We start from the raw sequence: 12082 nt of genomic DNA, 5'->3' as shown, positions 1-12082 counted from the left end.
GTTCGAATGAGAAGAATTTTTTTGTAAGAAGAAAAAAGAAGAAGTTTCAACCAATAAGAATGCTTCATTTTACTTTATTTAATATTTGCATTTAATTTTAATATAAGGGTATATTGGTAAACTTACAAAAATCATTAATTTATATTCTTCCCCTTTAATAACTAACTACATTACATTTGTAACTCCTTTTCAAAATATATAGCTTTTTCAAATTAAAAAAAAAAACAACTTAATTTAAAGTGTAGAATAAATTACTAGTTTGTGTAGGATAAATTACGAGTTGTGTAGGATATATTTCGAGATGTGTAGGATAAATTTCGACTGTGTAGGATAAAATTCTATAATGTGTAAGGTATATGTAGGAAAATTTTGATATGTGTAGGTTTTGTAGATTATATGTAGGATAATTAATTATTAGTTGACTAATTAATTAAATAGTTAAATATTAATTATATGAGTTATAAATGAAATAGTATTTTACTAATATGCCCTTTCTTCTTTTTCTTCTCACATTAAATTTTTCTCAAATGAACCTTCCCCTATATATATATATATTCTCTAAAAATATACATACTTAATATTGACTTTAATCTTAAAGAAATCCTACTTAATATTGATTTTAATTTTGAAGAAATCCTTAGGGTCATACACTTTGAAGATCATCAAGAAAAGCCTCAAAGTTCTCTGATGCTTAGCATAAGCATACCTGTATGAATCTCCACCTACTCTTCTGATCACAGTCTCATCAGTGTTAACATCATATTTTCATCTAGCAATTTAATATTTCTTTGCTACTAGATCAGGGTTAAGTATTGTGATGTATATCCTTAAACCTATCTACAACCCTTGTAAATTCTTATTCTATTTCTTTATAAACCAAAATCAATATTGCATTTTTTTTATAATTTCATAGTTACTAAAATCTGATTAAAAATTAGTTCTTATTCTAATATAATTACTTTGATATTTTGCAGATAGCATATAAGATCACTTAACTAGTCTAATATCTAGTAAAAGATGCCCTTTTGTCATGAGATTAGTTTTCGACTCCCGTGTAAACGTCTCCAAATTCCCGGGGACAAACCAATCCATCTTGCTTTTTTGTGTGGGTCACTGGTTTCATCCTACTTTGGACTCATCAGGAGAGCGGCACCAGCTCTCGACCAGTGGTGCGTTTATTGCAAACACAACTAGGCACGTACACTTCTTCATTGACACTGACTCTGTCACCCGATAAAGTTTCGAACTAGCCAGTAACTCAAGCGTTCAAACACAACCCATAGCATTCCGACCTTCAAATATTTGGCTCGTGACACTCTCTCATCACCATTTCAGGCACGTCCTCGTACATACTTGCCGTCCCATACCAGCTCGCATACATGACAATGCATGATTCACTTTGGGAGGGCAGGAGACCCGAAAGCACAATAACAATGATCTTATGTCGTGCATGTTCAATATAGTACGTCAGTTCTTGGTTATATTGGTGCTGATGTCCGCCGCATCGGATTTATGTTGGTGCCGATGTTCACCAATAGTTTTAGGCATACGGGAACCTGAATGATTGTAGCAACTTTCACAGAACTTCCCTTTTTTACGATGCTGCTTGTACCCTATGTTTTTTAACATAATACAGCGGGCTTCATTGACACTATACTTGAGCGGCTCTCACGATCCCATACTCGCGGAGTACAAAGACTTTGCTGAAGCAAACCAATATTTGGTCTTCTCCCACCACCATTGCGTAACCATACCCTAAATGTTAAGCACATTTTGGTCAAGAGTCACGTTTCAACGTATCCGAGAATCGACCTGCTCCGATACCAAATGTCACGGGGTTAGTTTTCGTCCCCCGTGTGGTGTCCACAAATCCCCGGGGACAATCCAATCCATCCCGGGTTTTTTTTTGTGGGTCATTGGTTTCGTCCTACATTGTACTCATCAGAAGAGTGGCGCCAACTCTCGACCAGTGGTGCGTTCGGCGCAAACACGACTAGGCACGTACACTTCTTCATTAAAACCGACTCCGTCCCCTGATAAAGCCCTGGACTAGCCAGTAACCCGTGCATTCAAGCACGATCCCTACCATTCCGATCTTCAAATATTTGGCTCATGACACTTTGATTTGTTAATAGTTTTAATATTATATTCGTTGTTCAATATGTTTTTATTTGGAATGTATATAACTGAAAACGAATATATAATTCGTGGACAATAAGTCATTTTTCATATTTGATAACCTCAGTGACAATATTTGGATCTCTTGTGTATTAATTTAAAGAGAGCCTTTATAAAATAATCACTCATCTGTTTAATTTTTTTAGATTAACACAATACACTGTAGAATAATGAATACATACAAATTACATTATTTGAACGATTTCTTTAATACTTTTAGAATATACATAATATTAACATATTATTAAACGTTTAGTTTTCTGTAACTCTACTGACAAAAACAAATATTATAAAAAAAATACTGTTCTAGTTCAAAAGATTTCTTTGATGTATACACAATTTATTATGTATCAAAATTTTATTTAATTCAATATAGAGTAAACTGCCATTTTGGTCCCTGTGGTTTGGCTAGTTTTGCCACTTTAATCCAAATCTCAAACTTATTACATCTGGGTCCCTGTGGTTTGCATTTTGTTGCCATTTTAGTCCAAAATCCAAAAACCATCTATTTTGACTGTTAAAAACTGATTATTTTGTCCTTTAGTACAGGGGCATTTTGGTCATTTAAGCATTAATATATATATATTAATATTAATAATAATTAATAAACTAAATTAACATATAAATAAGATGATACCATCATCTTCCCCAAATGCAGATAATGCAGAGCAACAACCCTTCACCCAAACCCTAATTCCACAGCCACCTCCAACTCCACCATCGCCACCTCCTCCTCTCTTCTCACCACCGCCACCTCTACCTCCTCACCACAGCCGCTACCACCACCTCCTTCTCACCACAAGCCACCAAACAAAATCACCTTATCTCATCATTTATTCCATCATTTATCTTACCCTACACATATCAGTTCTACCTTCCGATCCATTCCAACAGCCGGCGACGGAGCCACCACCAACCACCGCCTTCAGTTCTACCTTCCGAATTCCGATCCATTCCAACAGCTCGACATTGCTCGCAAAATCACCTCTATTGCTCTCTCCAGCCGCGTCTCCGCCCTAGAACCCGAATCTTCCGATCTCCGGCAATTTCATAAGTTAGGGTTTTGTTTTGTTTTGTTGATTAAACTTGCTTTTTCTCAAAGGGTTAATGGATTTAAATACGATCCTCTGTTCCACACAATCCTCTGTTCCAGCTAATCGAATTGCAGACGATTCGTTTGATGAAATTGACTTTTCTGGTTTCAGTTTCGTTTGCGTTTTGGATTTTGGTGCCCTGCGAGCTTCGAATATGCTGCACAGGCTCTTGACTTTGCCTTTGATTGAATCGGGGAAGTTATTGACGGAATCGGAGCGTGGGAGTGAAGAATTAGGGTTAGGTTTTGTGGAATCGGTGGGTGTAGAGTGAATAGTGTACGATCGGTTGAAGATTGGGGAAGATGATGATTTGGGGTCATCGGAACCGATCATGTTTAAGGTTAATTGAATGAAAACTGAGATGATATTTTGTTCTGCATTTTGTTAACTGAAAGGGGATCATGTTTTGAAGAAAATGGGGGATCAGGGTTGAACAGTCAAAATATATATTAATGCTTAAATGACCAAAATGCCCCTGCACTAAAGGACAAAATAAGCAGTTTTCAATAGTCAAAATAGATGGTTTTTGGATTTTGGACTAAAATGGCAACAAAATGCAAACCACAGGGACCCAGATGTAATAAGTTTGAGATTTGGACTAAAGTGGCAAAACTGGCCAAACCACAGGGACCAAAATGGCAGTTTACTCTTCAATATATTATTCCATATATTAATAATCAACTTATATGTGCATCATAACTTGTACCTTGAGCTTAAGGAGTGTTTAAAAAAAACTTGAATTTTCACTTTTAACCGAAACATTTCAGATTTTACATTTTAACCCCTTTTCATTTTTTACTTTTAACCCAACGTTTTCTATCTTTTATAATTTAACACAACACTTTATTATTTACAACTTTCGTACCCCATACTTTTATCTTTCGCAAGTTTTTCGTTTTACGTTTCGTTCTAAATTTTGCGAGTTAACATGTCGTAGCGTGCATGTGAGGTTCAACGTTTTTGCTCTATTTTTTCATATTTGACAGACCCGTCGCAACGCGTCCATTTTCCCCTTTTGAAAATTTCGTCGCAACGGGCGGGTCGTAGATTGACTAAGTTATTATTTTCTACGTTTTATGTTTCTGGTTAATTTCTTCGTATTAAGACATTGTAACGGGTGTGTGTGGTTCAACGATTTTAGTCAGCTTTTCGTTCAGTGTAATTTTTACCATTTTATCTATTTTATTTTTACGATGTTGAGAGTCGATGCGATTGTGGCATTGGTGCTACTTGGCACGGTTTTACGAACGTTTTTAACCCATAAATTTTTTTACTAATTTTTTGTTTCGGTTTACCCCTATACTTCCTTTACTTAAAAACTATTTTTTACGTGCATGTTTTATGTACGGGTATGTGTAAATATGATTTCTTCTACATTCCGATGTAAACTTTTTTATAGACGAGTCAGGTCAAATCTAATATGTTTTCGTTTAAAGAAACCATTTTTACGTGCATATTTCTATGTACGTTTTTGTATAAATTCAAGTTGTTCTACGTTTTGACGTAAACTTTTTTGGAAAATGATTCAGGTCAAATATAATATGTTTCGTGTTTATTTTATGTACGTTTCGTAAAGTTTGTTTCGAACCGAGTGGAGTCAAATTATGGTTTCTTTTTCTCCCGTTTTTTCGAAAGCTCTAATTAATCCCTTTCGATTACATGTGCATATTTTCCTTCATACCCGTTACGTTTTCTTTGTATAAGTTGGGTCACATATAATACGTTATGATTGTTCGATATGCATTTCATTTACTTTATGTTTGATCCAATCACAATGCTTATACAGGTTACACTGAGTTCAACTCGATACGTCGAAATGTGTGTTTTCATATGGTTAATGCATCATATAACGTTTGGACTAATCCATTCAATGTTTACGATGTAACCGCGCCGCAACGCGGGCGGGTCTTAACCCTAGTTAGAATAATATTAAAATGTGTCTTAGGAAACTAAACGCGTACAATGCTAAAAGAATATTGACAAAATTCCGAAACGGGGAATGTTTCAAGTTTGTTGACCAAACTTTGCAGACAACATGGGTCCTACTTGCTACATTCATCCTTGTGAATTCACAACCATATCATAGTTAATTGCTTGTGTATCGTGATCTTTTTTTATTTACAATCATATACCTTTTGGTTTTTAACATCAACAATCGGTCTCTTATGTTAATTAAAATGAAAACGAAAATTAATAAACAAATATTTAAGTTAATTTGAAATGAAAACAAAAAATAATAAACAAATATCTGCTATATACACACATGTGACATCCCCCCCCCCCCCCCGAGCCCGAAACACTTTGTTGTCTTTTTTTTTTAAACGACAAATTTAGATCACTGGCGGACCACTGGAGTATTATCGGAAACACTTTGTTATCTACGCTCTTTTCGTCACTGACCACGTCCTCAATTCCAGAGTTAATGACTTATCCAATCTCGCTTCTCACACATCCATGGTCAAAATTTATCACTTGTTTCTCTTAATCATAAAGCTTCTTAAATCTTTTAATGTTTAGGAAAGTAAAAGGGTAACCTTTTCTTATTTAGCATACTCTTTCTCGCAAATGGTACCCTGAGTGACAAATATGATGGTTGGATTTTGGGGCTGTTTTTTTACCTTTTAATAGAGCTCTTAGTGATTCACACGTCTTACTGGTTCAGCACTTAATGATTCAAACTGTTTGTTTCACGAGCAAATGTCTAAATGGTTCAGACATTTGCCTCTGAATGGTTAAGAATTATACAGGGTCTAAATGGTTAATACCTCTAATCTGAATTTATCAGACATTTACCTCTGAACGGTTAAGCATTATACTGGCTCTTAATGGTTCAGACATCTTACTGGTTCAACACTTAACCATTTAGAAGTTGCCAAACAGCCCCTTAGTGAGTGGTAGGGTGGAATTATGGAAGTGGTGTCAAATTTCCTGGGTATTCCGATTGGCGTTATTATGGGAATAACGTCTCTGAGAATTCATGTACCTTTTTCGAGCTCGAAAAAATGTGTCTTTATATCTTAACGATAAACAATGCAATTAATATTTAAACCATAAAAAAATGGGCTTACTAAACCTAATGTCACTGATCTAACTTCTAAACCATAAAATTTGATTTGTAAATTGGCCTATGTCAGCTATTTTTTTAAAAAAAGCACGTTCTCTCGAAATCACGGGCCTTGTGCAATGGTCCTCCCCGTACACCATAAACACCGCCCATGGGATTTAGTGTTCTTTATTACTAGTTTGTCTATTATTATTAAAATCCCTAGACACTCCAAATCTATATGTAGATTTGTGTTTTTATAGAAGTCGTCTTTATTTGTTTTTCCGATTATGAATTGTTTTTAAACAAGTTGACGTGAACCCGCGCGTTGCGGCGGACTGTCAAACCGAACTAAATGTATAAACGTTAAAACTTTGAACCACGCACGCGTGTTATGGACCATTATGTAAAACTTATTATGTAAAACTTTTTATGAAATAAATGACTAAGTTGAAGTTGAAGCAATAACATTGATTCCTTATGCAAGGGGCACTCGCTATCTCTATCTATTATAAATAGAAAAATAAAAGAAAAGGAAAAGTAATTTCTTTTTGCAGATTAATATTAATAATTACTATAAAGGAAAAATCATTCTATAAGGAAACCATTTTATATGACGGAGCATTTGCAATATTGTTTTTTATTGATTTTGCTTTTGTAGTTTTTATTTCTAGTCTATCTTTCTGGCATTATATGATATGCATTTGTTAAATTAATCTAAAGTGGATCTTGAATAAATGTATATGTATACAGTTGAATAGATACATACAATGTGTATGCAAGGTTTAAATAGATTGTATGTGTCGTCTTATTTCAAAATACAAATTATAATAAATAAAATACATTCACCCCACTATCGCAGTAAAATATGATCTAAAGCGACATGGATACGGATAATTTGTGTAGTAAGAGGAGAAGGGAGAGAGAAAATTATCATATTGGGAGTGGCAAAACAGTGGGTGAGAGATTAATGGTAAAATAGTGGGTTTAAGCATCACACAACTCATCAAATACAATGTATATGATCCAAATATCACCATTCAAATTGATATCTCACTTCTCCATTATTCAAAGCAATCCAGTTTCTTCTACACATATACTCAACACACAAATACCAAAAGAATGGCGTTAAAAGGCATAGGAGGGAAATCAATCACACCATCGACATCACAACACTACCATGGAGCCCTCGCTACAACACCACCAATGAACCACCACCATAACACAACCACCGAACCACAACCACCATAGCACGACTGAACTTCTTCAACCGTAAAGTCATGATGGTCTATGGATGTTTTTATCGGTTCCATTACGGTGTGTCCACCAACGATAGAGTATAAGCATAAAATGAGTGTATTATTGTTGTTGGATCGTAAGGATAGCGATTTCGACAAAACACGACATCAGGCGCAACCGGAGGGACCTCTAGAGACGCTATGCGGCCACGTGCCATTCCATCATTTTCTCCAAATGAAACGTCTTCTTATCGTAGGAATGCTACATCTATGATCTGTCTGAACCGGTTCGCTTATTCTTCTTGGTCTTTTAACTTTGCTTCAATCTCCTTCCTCTTTTTAATTTCTTTGGCAAGGTTGCACCTCCAGAAATCCTCCATGCTTTGTACCATTATAGGTCTGCAACAACATGAAAATTAAACAATCGGATTATATTAAATAAATAAAAAGTTACAGAATTCTGGTAAATTAAATTATGAGTGTATGAGAGAAAATTAAGTTATAACAGATGATGAGCAAATTAAATTAAAATAATCTAAAAATACTACAAAAAAATAAAAAAAGGTTGTGGATTTCTGGAAATTTGTTTAAACTAAATTGCATTTAAAGGAGAAAAATATTTTACCTACATGGTAGTGATGATTGGTTTTTTTTTTAACAAACCATAAATTGAATGCAAGGGCAAAAATTAGGTAAAAACAATAACAAAATTACAGATTTCTGGACGATTAAATCAAACTGAATGCAAGGGAGAAAACTAAATAGATTTAATTTTTTTTGGAACGGCAAATAGATTTACTTACATGATAATTGACGATGAAGTTTTGTTGCGATATTATCCAATTAATAAAACCATCATCGGTCGTCTCTTCTTGTTGAACTCATGCCGGTGGAGTACAATGAAAATCAGAGCGGAATCCGGTGACGACTACGTTGGAGTTTGTTGCAAATTACTTGCGGCGGAAGGGTTATATTAATCGGAAATTGAGTGACTGGATTTATGAATATAACTCCCCTCACACCATGAGTCTGCAAAGGTTTCAGATGGGTGGATACATGACCGGCAATTATTCTGGTGGTGTGAGGGTTATATAGAGGTAGAAACGGTTGCTGACGACGGTGGAACGATGGTGGAAGGAGATATGTCGGTTGATGAATGGTTGTGCCGGTTCCATGAGGGTGATGGATGATAACAGTTAATGAATCGGTGGGATAATTGCAAGTATTTGAGACGGTGGCGTTCCAATTGCTATATGACGGTTTATTTATGTTGGGGCAGCGGTTGGTAGTTATTTGGTTGGTAATTGTATAAGAGGATAATTTATTCTTTCTATTGGTTCATGTCAACGGATATTATTTGCTTGTAACCGGTAATTTTTGTTGTTTTATTGAGAGATAATGATGTTATTTACATGTAACCAATACCTTAATCATAGTTGATTGGAATGATCATTAGATCTATTTATTTTGAGCTTCGTTGTTGATTTGTGACATATTGTGAACCACGGTTGTTTGATGATAGATGTTGGCATATATTGTCATTCAATTACTTGAATATAATCGACTATGTTCTATCAATGACCACAAATCCATTTATCGCTCATCTTGTGCCTTTCATCAAAGATGGTGGTGGCGGTGGTTTGGGGAATTCTTCATCACTATGAGAGGTCTCTGACAAGGAATGACTCGATGTGTAGGGATCATCAAGAGTGGTGGAGGTGATGAAGAAGAAAGAGAATAGTGTTAACATGTTACAATGCACAATCCGCAATTTCTCATAAAAAAAAATTATCCGTGATGTGGGCGTATCACACGTGTAATTAACTCTGGTTGTTAACAAAATTCTTAAAACAATGAAGAAAAAATCTTTAATTTACATAGATTCATTGTGAAGATTTTTGAAAAGGATTATAAAGTTAAATTTATATTATGTTTGTGTGTCAACAACTATCGACAAAGACGATGGTGCCGTTGATGTCCGATAGAGACCCATCCATATGTTTGGTCCGGTCCAAACATCACCAAGACCTTGTCATTCATGTATTATTACTACTACTACTATTTATTATTTTTGTCTTTATTATTTTAATCAAACGTGTATGCGTGTCATTTCTTTATGCATTTTGTTGTTAACCTTTATCTATTTCATTGTTTTATAAAATGTTTGTTTATTTTTAAATCCTCTCAAAACGTATTTACTTTGTAAAAAATCATTATACGTATTTATGTAATTATTTTGAAAATTATAACTCGTTGTTGTTAACCTTTATCTATTTCATTGTTTTATAAAATGTTTGTTTATTTTTAAATCCTCTCAAAACGTATTTACTTTGTAAAAAATCATTATACGTATTTATGTAATTATTTTGAAAATTATAACTCGTTGTCTAATTTGTTTAAATTTCAGCTAAACCATTTAAATTTATAAGAAACGATGCCATCAATCATGGCTTCACAAGAGGAATTATTAATATATAGATATCTTTTAGTTGCCTTAAAAAATTGCTTTTCATTACACTTATTTTTATTACACTTTAACTTAAACTTATTTCTAATAGGAAGAGTAAACTTTCGTTTTACTTCCTATGGTTTGGTCACTTTAACGGTTTTACTTCAAATCTTTAAAAATAGCCATTTTACTCTCTAATGTTTCGGTTTTTTTGCCAGTTTGCTCCCCGCCTCTAACTCCATCCAATTTGTTTGTTTTTCCATTTTGCTCCCCGCAGGGAGCAAACTGGCAACAAAACCAAAACATCAGGGAGTAAAATGGCTATTTTTAAAGGTTTGGGCAAAACCGTTAAAGTGACCAAACTACAGGGAGCAAAACGGAAGTTTACTCTAATAGGAATTAATATATAGATATATAGGATGGAGATACAATAGGAAGTTTATTTGGCTAGGAAGGCTAGGAAGTCATCTTGACCATCCATTTAGTTAATCAAGGGCTAAGATTAAATCAGGGAAATTGAAAGAAAGAAAAGAGGCGCGTGAGTTTTTTGTTTAGGGGTATTCTAGTCAATCCAAGCCAATAGTTTCTCTCTCCTCCAATTCTCCCCTCCCCCATTTTTTAAACGTTAATAACTCTTTCATACGACATTATTTTTTTATAAAAATTGCACCAAAAAACGAGCGTTTTTTTATCTTTAAAACGAGTATACTATTGTTATATTTAAAAAAATTAAAACCCAGTTGCGTAAAACGCAATAGATAAACTCCCAGTTACGTAAAACGCAATGAAAAAAAACCTAAAAATGACATTTTTTAAAACGTAATGCACCAAAAACACAAAGAAATGACTTATTTGTAAAACGCAATGGCCAGAAAACACAAAGAAATGTCTTATTTCTAAAATGCAATAGCCTAAAAACTCAAAAGAAAATGTACTTTCTAAAATGCAATGGACTAAAAACACATAAAAATGTGTTTTACCTAAAACGCAATGCACCAAAACACATACAAATGTCTTATTTCTAAAACGCAATGGCCAGAAAACACTTAAAATGTCTGTTTTCTAAAACGCAATACACCAAAAACACATACAAATGTCTTATTTCTAAAACGCAATGGCCAGAAAACACTTAAAATGTATGTTTTCTAAAACGCAATGGATTGAAAACACATAAAAAAGTGTTTTACCTAAAACGCAATGCACCAAAAACACAAAAAATGTCTTATTTGTAAAACGCAATGGCCAGAAAACACTTAAAAATGACTCATTCTAAAACGCAATTGCCTAAAAAACAAAAGAAAGTGTTTTATGTAAAACGCAATGGACTGAAAACACCTAAAAAAGTGTTTTACCTAAAACGCAATGCACCAAAAACACTTCAAGAATGTGTTTTTCTAAAACGCAATGGCCAGAAAACACATAAAAATGTTTTAGTTCTAAAACGCAATTGCCTAAAAACACCAAAGAAAGTGTTCTTTCTAAAACGCATTGAACCATGACAATAGTTTTGTTTGTGCTGTGAATTGTCTGTGCTGTGAACTGTCGGACCAATGCAGTTTCCAGAGGCAATTTACAACAACAACAACAACCATACCCAGTAAATCCCACAAATAGCAAAGCTACTTATAGGGTCTGGGGAGGGTGGGATGTAGACAGACCTTGCCTCTATCCCTAGGGATAGAGAGGCTGCTTCCAGAGAGACCCTCAGCTCCAAAACGAACCGCATGCCAATACACCAAGTCAAAGAATATAGAATATAGAAAAAGAAGCCACCAATAGCAAGACCAATACCAAGAAAATGATAAGAGTGACACAATACAATGTAAATCAAGTATAATAGCACGCAACATCATTTGGGCATAACACAAGGAGACAATCACCGGTAAAGTCACTTAAGGGATAAGAAAACCTACGTCCCTAAAATACACCTAAGACCTTACTGTAATACTCTCTAGAGGTCCTGAACCCTAATCCTACGCCTCCACGAAGTCCTATCTTGGACCAGAGGCAATTTACAGAAAATTAATTTTTCTGATGCATTTTTATTACAGCAATTTAATCGAAAAAAAAAATTTTCCGA

The 12082-nt window shown here is 34.4% G+C and overlaps 1 long non-coding RNA gene across 1 annotated transcript; it reads right to left on the bottom strand.

Moving 5' to 3' along the window:
- Nucleotides 1–7337: 7337 nt before the first annotated feature.
- Nucleotides 7338–8833, bottom strand: LOC110878524. The gene is made up of 2 exons (XR_002558052.2): nucleotides 8357–8833; nucleotides 7338–7952 (listed from the first exon to the last, which is right to left on the bottom strand). It is a non-coding gene; the product is annotated as an uncharacterized LOC110878524 (long non-coding RNA).
- Between the last annotated feature and the right edge of the window lie 3249 nt (nucleotides 8834–12082).

The sequence above is a fragment of the Helianthus annuus genome, chromosome 9 (assembly GCF_002127325.2).
Source record: "Helianthus annuus cultivar XRQ/B chromosome 9, HanXRQr2.0-SUNRISE, whole genome shotgun sequence".
Taxonomy (NCBI): domain Eukaryota; kingdom Viridiplantae; phylum Streptophyta; class Magnoliopsida; order Asterales; family Asteraceae; genus Helianthus; species Helianthus annuus.
This window is presented reverse-complemented; position numbering and strand designations above follow the sequence as displayed.